Genomic DNA, 16,402 nt, shown 5'->3' on the forward strand with positions numbered 1-16,402 from the left:
CTTTTTGGGGTGTAGGAGTGAGAGAGAATGCTGTTGTTCATTAAAGGAATACAGGTTACGAAATTATCTGTGCAGTGTTGAAACTGTAAGTTTTTCTGGAAATGATATAAGTTTACTGTGGTAAACTTACAGCAGGATGATTGGATGAGGAGTTGAGAACTATTCTGTTGCTGCAATGTCCTAAACACTCAGTCACTGTGTCAAACCTTTACAGGTAAAGGGACTGCATTGGCACATCAGTTAATTTGAAAGTTGGAGGCAGCAGAGTAGTGTTTCAGAAATGTCTGACACTTCAGCATTTACTGAAGTACACATACAGTTTCTTACTCATAGGGATGTTTAACCTACCATGAGGTACCGAGCTCCTCTGAAGGTGGATGCGATCGGGGTGCGGTTGCTCAGGAATTTCTGAGACACTCCAGCTTCTGTGTAGTGGCAGGTATCTGTGATGAACTGTTGCTCATAGTGCAGCTGTGCAGTGTACTTAACAATTTATTCACAAACATTTCGACACTCGGTGAATAGATTAATAAAATCTGAGACAGAATTTCTGAGCAGTAATTAGTTTTAGGAATGGAATATGTAGTGCTGCTGATACACGCCTATAAAAGTGCAAGTGACACACTACCTTGTAGTCTGATGCCTCCCCCTTCACCTTTTCCTCCCCCCGTCCTCAGTACAGGTGAGTCCTGATCATCCTGCAGTCTGGGTGACTCGCTCTTACCTTTAATTCTTCCCCGACCCATCACTCTCTGCTCCTTGAGGAAGGAACTATCAGCTCCCAAAGCTAGGTCTGTCAGCAGTTCTAAAACGTTTCATCTCGTGAGGATAAGTACTGGCAGGCAATTCTGTCTCGTTATTTATTAGTTCCGTTAACCCAATTTTCCTTCAGTACAATTGATTACATGGATTGACTAATCCCCAACTATCATGCATAAACTTATCTTTCAGCTCGTTACATCTTCTACAGTCCCCAGGCCCACAGCTCCCACTCATATTTTTAAGTTGTTTCTTTATTGTGTGACTACGAATAACTTAAATGATATGCTTTTCATGAAGTTTGTGTTTTTCCTTTGTTTTTTCCTCATTTCCAAATATAGTTTATTGTAGTGTTGATTCAGGTTAAAGTCCAGTTTTCTGTAAGATTTAGTGATTCAGAAAATGAAAGGGCACCCTCTCACAGTGACTGATCTGGATGTGTATAAGTCATCTTTATAAGGTATTTATTGAATTAGATCTATATGAGGATAGAGGAAGTTAAAAAATCATCTTACCAAAGAAAAAAATTGAATAGCATGTTTAGTGAGAGATAAGAAGTTTTGGAGCAAAGATCGCATTTTGAAATATTTTTATTTCCTCAATGACCAGTTTTGACAGAGTTGGTCCCCTTTGGTTCTGGAAATAATTATACGTATTTCCAGAAAATCCGAAGATGACAGTTAGACACTGTCGATACTGGTCACGGAGAAAAAAAAATTTAAACTCACAATCTTGATTGCAAATATTTTTATTTATCAGCAAGTACTGAATCTTGCCCAGCAACATGTGTAACTTACAGGAGTTACTGAAATGCATTACTAGTTATTGACACTCTGCATTTACACCTTCTGAATACTTTGGTCATCATCTATTATTTTCCTGCCCACATATCAGAACCCATCTACTACTTTTAATGTCTCATTTGCGAATATAATTCCCTCAGCATGGCCTGCTTTAATTAGACTACCCTTGTCATACTACTGTTGATGTACATCTTGTAATCACTTTTCAAGTACTATCCCTTTTGTTCAACTGCTCTTCCAAGTCCTTTGCCACTCGCGACAGATCTGCAGTGCTGTTGGGCAATTCTCAAATTTTTAATTTCTTCTTTTTAAACATTAATTCCCTTCCTGAATTTACTCTTGTGTTCTTTATTGCTAGCTCGTGTTGTGTATAGAATAACACCAGGGGTAGACTACAATCCTGTCGTGCTCCCTTCTCAACCACTGCTTCCCTTCATGCCCCTCATCCTTATAACTCATGTCTGGTCACTGTATAAATTGTCAATAATCTTTCATTTTGTGTTTTATACTTTCTACCTTCAAAATGTCAGTGGTTGTAATCCAGTCAACATTGCCTAAAGCTTTCTCAAAATGTGTGGCATAACTTGACTGAAAAAAGGATAGGCTCATAAGACACATTCAGAGGCATCAAGGAGTCATCAGTTCGGCAACAGAGGAGACTGGGGGTCATCGTCATCATCATCATTTAAGACTGATTATGCCTTTCAGCGTTCAGTGTGGAGCATAGCCCCCTTATAAAATTCCTCCATGATCCCCTATTCAGTGCTAACATTGGTGCCTCTTCTCATGTTAAACCTATTACTTGAAAATCATTCTTAACCGAATCCAGGTACCTTCTCCTTGGTCTGCCCCGACTCCTCCTACCCTCTACTGCTGAGCCCATGAGTCTCTTGGGTAACCTTGCTTCTCCCATGCATGTAACATGACCCCACCATCTAAGCCTGTTCGTCCTGACTGCTACATCTATAGAGTTCATTCCCAGTTTTTCTTTGATGTCCTCATTGTGGACACCCTCTTGCCATTGTTCCCATATACTAGTACCTGCCATCATCCTAGCTACTTTCATATCCGTAATCTCAATCTTGTTGATAAGGTAACCTGAATCCACCCAGCTTTCACTCCCATACAACAAAGTTGGTCGAAAGATTGAACGGTGCACAGATAACTTAGTCTTGGTACTGACTTCCTTCTTGCAGAAGAGAGTAGATCGTAGCTGAGCACTCACTGCATTAGCTTTGCTACACCTCGCTTCCAGTTCTTTCACTATGTTGCCATCCTGTGAGAATATGCATCCTAAGTACTTGAAACCGTCCACCTGTTCTAACTTTGTTCCTCCTAATTAGCACTCAATCCGCTTATATTTCTTTCCCACTGACATTACTTTCGTTTTGGAGATGCTAATCTTCATACCATAGTCCTTACATTTCTGATCTAGATCTGAAATATTACTTTGCAAACTTTCAATCGAATCTGCCATCACAACTAAGTCATCCGCATATGCAAGACTGCTTATTTTGTGTTCACATATCTTAATCTCACCCAGCCAGTCTATTGTTTTCAACATATGATCCATACATAATATGAACAACAGTGGAGACAGGTTGCAGCCTTGTCATACCCCTGAAACTACTCTGAACCATGAACTCAATTTACCGTCAACTCTAACTGCTGCCTGACTATCCATGTAAAGACCTTTAATTGCTTGCAAAAGTTTGCCTCCGATTCGATAATCTCGTAGAACAGACAATAACTTCCTCCTAGGCACCCGGTCATATGCCTTTTCTATATCAATAAAGCATAGATATAATTCCCTGTTCCACTCATAACACTTCTCCATTATTTGCCGCAAGCTAAAGATCCCCCCCCCATGAACCATGGACCTTGCCGTTGGTGGGGAGGCTTGCGTGCCTCAGCGATACAGATAGCCGTACCGTAGGTACAACCACAACGGAGGGGTATCTGTTGAGAGGCCAGACAAACGTGTGGTTCCTGAAGAGGGGCAGCAGCCTTTTCAGTAGCTGCAAGGGCAACAGTCTGGATGATAGACTGATCTGGCCTTGAACAATAACCAAAACGGCCTTGCTGTGCTGGTACTGCAAACGGCTGAAAGCAAGGGGAAACTACGGCCGTAATTTTTCCCGAGGGCATGCAGCTTTACTGTATGATTAAATGATGATGGCGTCCTCTTGGGTAAAATATTCCGGAGGTAAAATAGTCCCCCATTCGGATCTACGGGCGGGGGCTACTCAAGAGGATGTCGTTATCAGGAGAAAGAAAACTGGCGTTCTACAGATCGGAGCGTGGAATGTCAGATCCCTTAATCGGGCAGGTAGGTTAGAAAATTTAAAAAGGGAAATGGATAGGTTAAAGTTAGATATAGTGGGAATTAGTGAAATTAGATGGCAGGAGTAACAAGACTTCTGGTCAGGTGACTACAGGGTTATAAACACACAGTCAAATAGGGGTAATGCAGGAGTAGGTTTAATAATGCATAGGAAAATAGGAATGCGGGTAAGCTACTACAAACAGCATAGTGAACGCATTATTGTGGCCAAGATAGATACGAAGCCCACACCTACTACAGTAGTACAAGTTAATATGCCAACTAACTCTGCAGATGACGAAGAAATTGAAGAAATGTATGATGAAATAAAAGAAATTATTCAGATAGTGAAGGGAGACGAAAATTTAATAGTCATGGGTGACTGGAATTAGAGTGTAGGAAAAGGGAGAGAAGGAAACGTAGTAGGTGAATATGGATTGGGGCTAAGAAATGAAAGAGGAAGCCACCTGGTAGAATTTTGCACAGAGCACAACTTAATCATAGCTAACACTTGGTTTAAGAATCATGATAGAAGGTTGTATACATGGAAGAACCCTGGAGATACTAAAAGGTCTCAGATAGATTATATAATGGTAAGACAGAGATTTAGGAACCAGGTTTTAAATTGTAAGACATTTCCAGGGGCAGATGTGGACTCTGACCACAATCTATTGGTTATGACCTGTAGATTAAAACTGAAGAAACTGCAAAAAGGTGGGAATTTAAGGAGATGGGACCGGGATAAACTGAAAGAACCAGAGGTTGTACAGAGTTTCAGGGAGAGCATAAGGGAACAATTGACAGGAATGGGGGAAAGAAATACAGTAGAAGAAGAATGGGTAGGTTTGAGGGATGAAGTAGTGAAGGCAGCAGAGGATCAAGTAGGTAGAAAGACGAGGGCTAGTAGAAATCCTTGGGTAATAGAAGAAATATTGAATTTAATTGATGAAAGGAGAAAATATAAAAATGCAGTAAATGAAGCAGGCAAAAAGGAATACAAACGTCTCAAAAATGAGATCGACAGGAAGTGCAAAATGGCTAAGCAGGGATGGCTAGAGGACAAATGTAAGGATGTAGAGGCTTATCTCACTAGGGGTAAGATAGATACTGCCTACAGGAAAATTCAAGAGACCTTTGGAGATAAGAGAACCACTAGTATGAACATGAAGAGCTCAGATGGAAACCCAGTTCTAAGCAAAGAAGGGAAAGCAGAAAGGTGGAAGGAGTATATAGAGGGTCTATACAAGGGCGATGAACTTGAGGACAATATTATGGAAATGGAAGAGGATGTAGATGAAGATGAAATGGGAGATACGATACTGCGTCAAGAGTTTGACAGAGCACTGAAAGACCTGAGTCGAAACAAGGCCCCCGGAGTAGACAACATTCCATTGGAACTACTGACGGCCTTGGGAGAGCCAGTCCTGACTAAACTCTACCATCTGGTGAGCAAGATGTATGAAACAGGCGAAATACCCTCAGACTTCAAGAAGAATATAATAATTCCAATCCCAAAGAAAGCAGGTGTTGACAGATGTGAAAATTACCGAACAATCAGTTTAATAAGCCACAGCTGCAAAATACTAACGCGAATTCTTTACAGACGAATGGAAAAACTAGTAGAAGCCGACCTCGGGGAAGATCAGTTTGGATTCCGTAGAAATACTGGAACACGTGAGGCAATACTGACTTTACGACTTATCCTAGAAGAAAGATTAAAGAAAGGCAAACCTATGTTTCTAGCGTTTGTAGACTAAGAGAAAGCTTTTGACAATGTTGACTGGAATACTCTCTTTCAAATTCTAAAGGTGGCAGGGGTAAAATACAGGGAGCGAAAGGCTATTTACAATTTGTACAGAAACCAGATGGCAGTTATAAGAGTCAAGGGACATGAAAGGGAAGCAGTGGTTGGGAAGGGAGTAAGACAGGGTTGTAGCCTCTCCCCGATGTTATTCAATCTCTATATTGAGCAAGCAGTAAAGGAAACAAAAGAAAAATTTGGAGTAGGTATTAAAATCCATGGAGAAGAAATAAAAACTTTGAGGTTCGCCGATGACATTGTAATTCTGTCAGAGACAGCAAAGGACTTGGAAGAGCAGTTGAACGGAATGGATGGTGTCTTGAAGGGAGGATATAAGATGAACATCAACAAAAGCAAAACAAGGATAATGGAATGTAGTCGAATTAAGTCGGATGATGCTGAGGGTATTAGATTAAGAAATGAGACACTTAAAGTAGTAAAGGAGTTTTGCTATTTGGGGAGCAAAATAACTGATGATGGTCGAAGTAGAGAGGATATAAAATGTAGACTAGCAATGGCAAGGAAAGCGTTTCTGAAGAAGAGAAATTTGTTAACATCGAGTATAGATTTAAGTGTCAGGAAGTCATTTCTGAAAGTATTTGTATGGAGTGTAGCCATGTATGGAAGTGAAACATGGATGATAAATATTTTGGACAAGAAGAGAATATAAGATTTTGAAATGTGGTGCTACAGAAGAATGCTGAAGATTAGATGGGTAGATCACATAACTAATGAGGAAGTATTGAATAGGATTGGGGAGAAGAGAAGTTTGTGGCACAACTTGACCAGAAGAAGGGATCGGTTGGTAGGACATGTTCTGAGGCATCAAGGGATCACCAATTTAGTATTGGAGGGCAGCGTGGAGGGTAAAAATCATAGGGGGAGACCAAGAGATGAATACACTAAGCAGATTCAGAAGGATGTAGGTTGCAGTAGGTACTGGGAGATGAAGAAGCTTACACAGGATAGAGTAGCATGGAGATCTGCATCAAACCAGTCTCAGGACTGAAGACCACAACAACAACAACAACAACAACAACAGCTAAAGATCTGGTCCTGACAACCTCTAAGAGGCCTAAACCCACACTGATTTTCATCCAATTGGTCCTCAACTAATACTCGCACTTTCCTTTCAACAATACCTGAGAAGATTGTACCCACAACGCTGATTAAAGAGATACCTCTGTAGTTGTTACAATCTTTTCTGTTTCCATGTTTAAAGATTGGTGTGATTACTGCTTTTGTCCAGTCTGATGGAACCTGTCCCGACTCCCAGGCCATTTCAATTGTCCTGTGTAGCTATTTAAGACCTGACATTCCACTGTATTTGATGAGTTCCGACTTAATTTCATCCACCCTAGCTGCTTTATTGCACTGCAATCTATTGACCATTTTCTCCACTTCCTCAAATGTGATCCTATTTCCATCATCATTCCTATCCCATTCTACCTCGAAATCTGAAACATTACTGATCGTATTTTCACCTGCATTGAACAACTCTTCAAAATATTCCCTCCATCTGCCCAAGGCATCCACAGGATTCACCAGCAGTTTTCCTGACCTGTCCAAAATACTTGTCATTTCCTTCTTACCTCCCTTTCGAAGACTGCTAATTACACTCCAGAATGGTTTTCCAGCAGCTTGACCCATAGTCTCCAACCTGTTTCCAAAGTCTTCCCAAGATTTCTTCTTGGATGCTGCAATTATCTGTTTGGCTTTGTTTCTTTCTTCAACATAACTTTCTCTGTCTACCTGAGTTCTAGTATGTAGCCATTTTTGATACGCCTTCTTTTAGAACTTAAAGTTTAACACATATATTTCGGAACGACACAACGACACAACAACACATATAAGTCACAGAGTAAGTTGACATGTGTATTCGTTAGCATTGGAATAAGCACTGAGTCCCAGTCTAGCGGCCGCTGCTCGGCTGGCCGCTTGGGTGGCGCAGCTGCTGCATGGCTGGCAGACAGTGCCGCACGTAGAGGACGCGCGTAATTGCGCGGTGGCACTTTGAATGATCAGTGAGTCACAACACTTTTCCCCCCTTCGAAATTGTTGCACTGGTCTTGATGGAGGTGTCCTGGAGATGGGTAACGTCCATAGGCGTTGTTTGACTCGCCGTAAAGTCTCGAGGAGGCGGCTTCCCGTACGGATGGAAGTGTCCCCAATGATAACGGGTCGAGATGACAGGAGACGTAGGGGTCGAATCTGCTGGGGCCCCATGCACCAATCTGCCCATTGTTGCAAGTCCAGTTGATATGACAGGAGACATGGGCGATGTGTCGGTGTCCATTGGAGGAGGAGGCGAGTAGATTTGCTCAGACAGAGGATGGTCCTCCGGTTCCTGCATGGGCACGTCTCCTGGTGGCATCCGTTCTGGTGCTGGCATCGCGATGACAATGAGAGGGCTGCGTTGTGAGTATTGAGAGATGCCAAGATCCCGAGCATCAGGTAGAGCCAAAGGTGGTGTGACGGCATTCGGAACAGGCGTTGCTGGCACCTGAGGCCGAAGCTGGTCCGAATGACGCATTGCAACACCCGTGTCCGTCTGCATTTCATACAGGCGTCTGTCACGGTGTCTTAAGATGCAGCCCGGGCTCCATTTTGGCCACCTATCATATCCCCGTACCCAGACGAGGTCGTCGGCGGTGAACCGGCCAAGTGAAGGCACCCGCGGCTGTGAGGTGCGAGGCCGCAGAAGATGAAGTAGCGTGCGGGGCTGTCGGCCATGAAAGAGCTCAGCCAGGCTGTGGTTGCCCATGGGGGTGAAATGGTAAGACGCCAGAAACTGGAGAAGTGCCTCATCAGCAGCAGAAGATGTCAGAAGTTTCCGCATCTGAGCCTTAAATGTGCGGACCAGTCGTTCAGCCTCACCGTTGGATTGTGGATGGAACGGCAGGGCCGTGACATGCATAACGCCATGACGAGCACAAAAATCCGCAAATTCGGAAGAGGCAAATTGCGGACCATTATCAGTAACAAGAGCAGAGGGGAGGCCTTCCAAAGAAAAAATGCGGGCGAGAGCACTGGTGGTTGCTGCAGTGGTAGGTGATGTGCAACGTACAATGAAAGGAAAGTTAGAGTAGGTGTCAATTACAAGGAGCCAATAAGTACCTAAAAAGGGTCCCGCAAAGTCAGCATGAATGCGCTCCCAGGGCTTCTCAGGCGAAGGCCACGGTGACAAAGATGACTTCGGGGCAGCGGCCTGTGACGCACAAGGGCCGCAGGCAGCGACCATGTGTGCTATTTCAGAGTCGATGCCAGGCCAGTACACATGACGGCGCGCCAGAGATTTTGTGCGACACACACCCCAGTGCCCTCGGTGAAGGAGGCGCAAGACCGAAGCACGCAAAGACGCAGGTACCACAACATGCGGCGAAGCATTGTCAGTGGAGAGGAGGATAACACCATCCCTAGCCGGAGGCAGTAGCGTAAAGCGTAGTAGTTCCGCAATGGATCAGAAGTCTTAGCGGACGGGCGATCTGGCCAACCCTTCTGAATACAGCGTAAAACCCGGGAGAGGGTAGGGTCAGAACCCGTAGCAGCCGCCAGCCTGTCCCCAGTGATGGGGAACCCGTCCACAACCCGCTGCTCGGCAACATTCAGATGGAAACACAGAAGTTCGTCCCTATCGAATGCCTGATCAGGACCCATGGGATGGCGAGACAGAGCATCAGCATTTGCACGTTGAGCAGTTGGCCGGAAATGAATCTCATAATTGAAACGGGACAAGTAAAGAGCCCAACGCTGGAGGCGGTGTGCAGCCTTGTCGGGAAGTGACGTTGATGGATGAAACAAGGAAATAAGTGGTTTGTGATCCGTAACAAGATGAAATTTGGAGCCATAGAGAAAAACACCAAACTTATGAAAAATGATGGCCAAAGCTTCTTTCTCAATTTGAGAATACTTTTGTTGGGCATCCGTGAGCGTTTTGGAGGCATAAGCAATGGGTTGTTCCGAACCGTCAGAAAAACGGTGCGCAAGGACTGCACTGACCCCGTATTGAGAGGCGTCTGTGGCAAGAACAAGATGTTGGCCAGGTCGATAAGTAGCCAGGCACGGGGCCTGTTTCAGCATAGTCTTTAATTTCTGGAAAGCCGTTTCACATGACGTGCATCAGTCTGGAACCGCGTGACCGCTCCGGTCGCAGGTTCGAATCCTGCCTCGGGCATGGATGTGTGTGATGTCCTTAGGTTAGTTAGGTTTAAGTAGTTCTAAGTTCTAGGGGACTGATGACCACAGATGTTAAGTCCCATAGTGCTCAGAGCCATTTCACATGACGCGGACCAGTGAAAAGGCACGTTTTTATGCAACAGGCGATGCAACGGCTGAGCCACCGAAGCCGCAGACGGTAAAAACTTGTGATAGTATACTATTTTCCCCAAGAAGGCCTGCAGTTCCTTAACAGATGTAGGGCGAGGAAGGGCATCGATCGCCGCGACAGTTTGTGGAAGCGGACGAATACCATCCCGAGAGAGTTGAAACCCCAAGTACGTGATAGATGCCTGAAAAAATTGTGATTTCTGAAGATTACACTTAAGACCGGCAGTCTGTAAGACATGAAAAAGCGTGCGGAGATTTTGAAGATGTTCTTCAGTGGTGGAGCCAGTGACAACAATGTCGTCCATGTAATTGATACACCCAGGGACAGGGAGCAATAATTGTTCCAAGAATCGCTGAAAGAGAGCAGGGGCGCTAGCAACCCCGAATGGCAAGTGTTGGTATTGATAGAGGCCGAAAGGCGTGTTAAGGACCAGAAACTACCGGGAAGCAGCGTAGAGAGGAAGTTGATGATAAGCTTCTGACAGGTCAATTTTAGTAAAACACTGGCCTCCAGCAAGTTTAGTGAACAGTTCTTCAGGACGGGGCATAGGGTAAGTGTCGATGAGGCATTGAGCCTCTACAGTGGCTTTGAAATCGCCACAGAGACGAATATCACAATTTGGCTTAGCAACTACGACAGGAGAGGACCACTCACTGGAAGTGACAGGAAGCAAGACCCCTGACGCAGTGAGACGATCCAACTCCCGTTTTACCTGATCACGAAGGGCCACAGGAATGGGCCGAGCCCGAAAAAACTTAGGCCGAGCAGTGGGTTTGAGCGTGATATGAGCTTCAAAGTCGTTTGCACGGCCTAACCCAGGAGAAAAAAGGGACGAAAATGTCGTCAACAAGGAATCCAGTTGAGCATAAGGAATAGCGTCAGAGACAATATTGACAGAGTCATCTATGGAGAACCCTAAAACGCGAAAGGCATCGAAACCAAAAAGATTTTCTGTGTTGCTCTGGTTGACTACAAATATGGGAACAGTGCGAACGACGGATTTGTAAGATATCTCAGCATTAAACTGTCCCAAGAGAGAAATCTTCTGTTTATTGTACGTCCGTAGTTGCCGAGTGACAGGGGACAGGATTGGAGAACCCAGCTGGATATACGTCTGAGAATTAATTATAGTGGCAGCAGAACCGGTATCCACTTGCATGCGAACATCTCGACCAAGGATGTGGACAGTGAGGAATAACTTCCCTGAAAGGGAAGAAGTGCAATTAACAGACAATACAGAATAGAATCAGTGTCATGTTCATGAACATCATGTATGTCAGTCGGATTTACAAACGGAAGACACATGACCCTTCTTTTTGCAATTGTGACACACAGCCCAACGTTGGGGACAATCCTCGCGTGAATGTTTCGTAAAACACCGCGGACATGAAGGAAGTTGCCGGGGGTTTTGCTGCAGTTTCTTAGCGGGTTGTTTACGGCCAGGCCGATGGTGCGCGTGGGAGTGCACTGCCGCCACGTCGGCCGGCGGGGATGTGCCGCACGCGTCGTCAACAGCGCACAGAGGTTGTATTTCCCCGACATCACCCCACGCTTCTATTTGCGCCCCAGCGGCGCGAGAAATTTCAAAAGACTGCGCAATGGAGAGAACTTCATCTAGAGTCGGTTTCGCCAATTGAAGGGTACGTTGCCGAACTTCTTTGTCGGGCGCCGACCGGATAATAGCATCCCGCACCATGGAATCAGCATAAGATTCTTTGTGAATGTCAGTAACAAATTGACACTTTCGACTGAGGCCGTGAAGTTCAGCAGCCCAAGCGCGATAGGATTGATTTGGTTGTTTTTGACAACGATAAAAGGCAACACGAGAGGCTACCACATGCGTTTGTTTTTGAAAATAGACAGACAGAAGTGAGCACATTTCAGCGAAGGACAAAGACGCAGGATCCTTCAAAGGAGTCAATTGCGACAACAACTGATACATTTGAGGTGAAATCCAGGAGAGGAACAGAGACTTACATGGTTGTTCGTCCGTGACATGAAATGCCAAGAAGTGCTGTCGAAGACGTTTTTCATAATCAGACCAGTCTTCCGCCGTCTCGTTGTAAGGAGGAAAAGGAGGTATAGCCAATGACGAGAAACGCCCCGCATTTGACGCCGCGACGAAATCACGAATCGCCGCTGTTAGAAGTGTTTGCTGTTCAAGGAGATTTTGCAAGAGTTGTTCGACAGTAGCCATGGAACCCTGTGAGTCAACGGTGAAAAGGAAAAAATCCACTACCTCGTCACCAATTTTTAGAACTTCAAGTTTAACACATATATTTCGGAACGACACAACAACACATATAAGTCACAGAGTAAGTTGACATGTGTATTCGTTAGCATTCGAGTAAGCACTGAGTCCCAGTCTAGCGGCCGCTGCTCGGCTGGCCGCTTAGGTGGCGCAGCTGCTGCATGGCTGGCAGACAGTGCCGCACGTAGAGGACGCGCGTAATTGCGCGGCGGCACTTTGAATGATCGGCGAGTCACAACACCTTCTTTTTCCTTTTACAGGCTGCCTTGACTGTGTCATTCCACCAAGCTGTGCGCGTCCTCCTACTTTTACACACTACTGTTCCAAGACATTCTTTAGCCACTTCTAGTACTGTGTCCCTGTACCTTGTCCATTCCTTTTCCAATGACTGTAATTGACTACATTCAACTAACTGGTACCTTTCTGAGATCGCTGTTATGTACTTGTGCCTGATTTCCTTATCCTGAAGTTTCTCCACTCTTATCTTCCTACATATGGACCTGACCTCCTGCACTTTCGGCCTCACAAACCCAATTTCACTGCAGATTAAATAATGATCAGTGTAGTCAAAGAATCCCCTGAATACACGTGTGTCCCTCACAGCCTTCCTGAGTTCCTGATCTGTTATTATATAGTCAATGACAGATCTGGTTCCCCTGCCTTCCCAAGTATACCGGTGAATGTTCTTATGTTTAAAAAAGGAGTTTGTGATTACTAAGCCCATACTGGCACAGAAATCCAAGAGTTGTTTCCCGTTCCTGTTGGCCTCCATATCCTCTCCAAATTTACCCATAACCTTTTCATACCCTTCTGTTCGATTTCCAATCCTGGCATTAAAATCACCTATGAGCAGAACACTGTCCTTGTCCTTTACTCTAACAACTACCTCACTGAGTGCCTCATAAAAACTATCCATCTTATCTTGATTTGTCCCTTCGCAATGCGAATATACTGAAACAATCCTAATTTTCTTGCTAGACACTGTCAAATCTATCCACATCAGTCGTTCGTTTACATACCTTATTGCAAGTACACTGGGTTCCATTTCTTTCCTGATGTAAAGCCCTATACCCCATTGTGCTATTCCTTCTTTGACTTCTGACAGGGAGACCTTGTATTCTCCCACTTCCTCTTCTTTCTCACCCCTTACCTGAATGTCACTAACAGCTAAAACGTCCAGCCCCATCTTACTTGCAGACTCTGCCAGCTCTACCTTCTTTCCAGAGTAGCCCCCATTGATATTAATAGCTCCCCATATCATTACCATTTGTTTGCCAAGTCGTATCTTAGGAGTCCCTGCTTTGTCAGTTAGAGGTGGGACTCCGTCACCTCCAAAGGTCCGAGGCATTTTGCTCTGATTGTTGCCAGCATCATATTTAAAGTACCAGGGAAGCAGGTTGCTAGCCTTACTTGCCCCGAGTCCCATTGGGTTTTACCCCCAACGGTTGAGGGACTAACCGGTGGATTTCGTAGTCTTTGCCGTATGAGCGCAAAGGTGACCACGACTCAGAATATGTCCGAGGTGCCCAGCCTTATTCCAAAGTAACTGGTATCCCGACTGTCGGGACCACTTACTTGGCCACTCATACGTTGCCCGTGGTTCATGAACTAGGACATGACTACAGGAACCCACATCATGAACCAGACTGGGGGTGGGGTGTACAAATTGTAGAGGGAGCCCAAGGTTTGAATACAGTAAGCAGGTTGAAACGGATTTATAGCACAGTAACAAATTGCTGACAAAGGCCTTAATGGCCGAAAGCTATAATTGTGTGAATCTTTCTGTTGTGCCTAATGTGACTCAGCATCTCTGCTATATGCTATATGGTGAGTAGCAACTTCCCTTCTCTAATATTGTTACATTTCATCCTGGATCTTAGATTGTTTGATTTATAGCAGAGGAGTTACATATGGATGCAGGCTTGCATAGGATGGAGCAACATGGAAACCACCTGCGTCAAAGCAGTCTTCAACTACTGCTATTACTACTTCAGCATTTCAAAACTGGTTTTTGACAGTGTCAGAAGCTTGTAGAATATCTACAACTGCTATAAAAGTGTGGCCAGCCGGAGTGGCCGAGCGGTTCTAGGCGCTACAGTCTGGGACCGCGCGACCGCTACAGTCGCAGGTTCGAATCCTGCCTCGGGCATGGATGTGTGTGATGTCCTTAGGTTAGTTAGGTTTAAATAGTTCTAAGTTCTAGGGGACTGATTACCTCAGAAGTTAAGTCCCATAGTGCTCGGAGCCATTTGAACCATTTTTTTGCTATAAAAGAGGGTTTTTCTTTCTTCACTGTATCGCCTAAAATGAGTCCTTTTATCGCTTAGATAAGGTTGCAAAGTTTCTCTTAAAGCACTGTTTAATAAAGGTAAGAATTAAATGTATAAATGCATATTTGAACCCTCAGCTTTTTTTATTTTAAACCCAAATATCTACAGGTTTCGGTCTTGGGCCATCTTCATAAAAAGGGGTAAAATGGTTTAAGCCACTATATTGTTTTAGTCATTACTTAAAATCCACAGTGCATGCTATGAATGTAAATATATGACACAGGACTTTAAAAGCAAATGTATGAATACTAAATGTGCACAATTTAAGTATACGAAATGCACACATTTTAAGTAATGACTAATACAGTATGGTGGCTTGAACCATTTTAACCCTCACCCGTGAAGGTGGTCAAAGACCGAAACTGGTAGATATTTTGGTTTAAAATAAAAACAGCTGATGGTACAGATATGCGTTTCATACATTACTTAACGACTGTTGACAGGCACCTTCCAAAAAGGTATAAAAGAATTAAACAATGGGAAGTACAGGTTGGAATTTCAGCGATATGGAAAGGATAGATTAGTACTCATCGTATGGATGACACATTGTGTTGCAGACAGGAACAAGAAGAAGACTGTTACACATAAAACTTTTGGGGAAGTCCTAAGCAGCCAGCAACAGTGGTTTTGTGTGTGTGTGTGTGTGTGTGTGTGTGTGTGTGTGTGTGTGTGTTTCTCTTTTCTGATGAAGGCTTTGGCTTAAAGCGTGTCATTTTTACAGTGAGTAAGGATAAGAATTAGTTCTTCACAACAGATGACACTTTCTGCAACTGGTAGGTTGACAAGATGCCAAGTTCTTCTGGAAAACAGCTTTCCAATATTTCACATTAGGTGTGTGTTGGAACCGGCGCATCTTGTCCTCATAGAATGAGCAAGCCTTCATCAATTTGCAAATTGTCAACACTGCTCTGATGTCATTGGTAAGTGTATGAAGCTGATAAGGTACATTCCCATATGTACCTGCTGTTCAGATTTTGTAAGAGTATTCTGCGTTCCTGCCACATCTGTACCCATAGCTGCAAACAATGGTTTGTGTGTTCAGGAGGCTCAAATACATGAAATTTATCCAATAAGTACCTATGGACAATATTTGCATGAATACAAAAAAAAAAGAAGACTGGTACTCAGTTTTATGTCAGAGGCTACTTCTTCAGGCAGAAGGGGAAGGAAGAGGGGTGCAGAAAAAGGACTGGAGAGGTCTAGGGAAAGGGGTAGATTTCGGGAAAGTCACCCAGAACTAGGCCATCCTGATTTAGGTTTTTCGTGATTTCCCTAAATCGCTTCAGGCAAATGCCGGGATGGTTCCTTTGAAAGGGCACGGCCGATTTCCTTTCCCATCCTTCCCTCACCCGAGCTTGCGCTCCGTCTCTAATGACCTCGTTGTCGACGGGACGTTAAACACTAATCTCCTCCTCCTCCTCCTCCTCCTCACCCAGAACTGCAAGTTGGGGGAGACTTCCCAGGCATTTTAATTGAAGGATAGTAGATCCTTCACCAAAGCAGCATGATCAAATTAATGTTTAGGGCTTAAAGTGAGATCTTAGATAATACAGATAATTCAGGAGGGGAGAGTGCTTTAGATGAGAGGTTTAGGACACTGTACTGCTGTGACTGGTTCATGGTATTATGGGTTGTTCTTAGTCTAGGAGGCAGTGGTGAAGGCTGTGGGATGTTAAGGAGGTTGGCCAAGCTCGGTTTGTAGGAGAGGAGTGTTGGTTGATGGTGTGGCTGTTTGGGGAGCTACAGAGGGTCTGGAAGGGAAATACCACTGTTGAAGTAGTGTAGGAGAAGGTGGGATAGCTTTTTTA

At 44.3% G+C, this 16,402-nt stretch overlaps 1 protein-coding gene across 2 annotated transcripts in view; it reads left to right on the forward strand.

Moving 5' to 3' along the window:
* The window catches only part of LOC126106343 (uncharacterized), a 106,570-nt gene that overhangs the window by 38,934 nt on the left and 51,234 nt on the right, over window positions 1-16,402 (forward strand). The gene's annotated exons all lie outside the window — the stretch shown is intronic.

The sequence above is a fragment of the Schistocerca cancellata genome, chromosome 10, assembly GCF_023864275.1.
Source record: "Schistocerca cancellata isolate TAMUIC-IGC-003103 chromosome 10, iqSchCanc2.1, whole genome shotgun sequence".
NCBI classification, from domain to species: domain Eukaryota; kingdom Metazoa; phylum Arthropoda; class Insecta; order Orthoptera; family Acrididae; genus Schistocerca; species Schistocerca cancellata.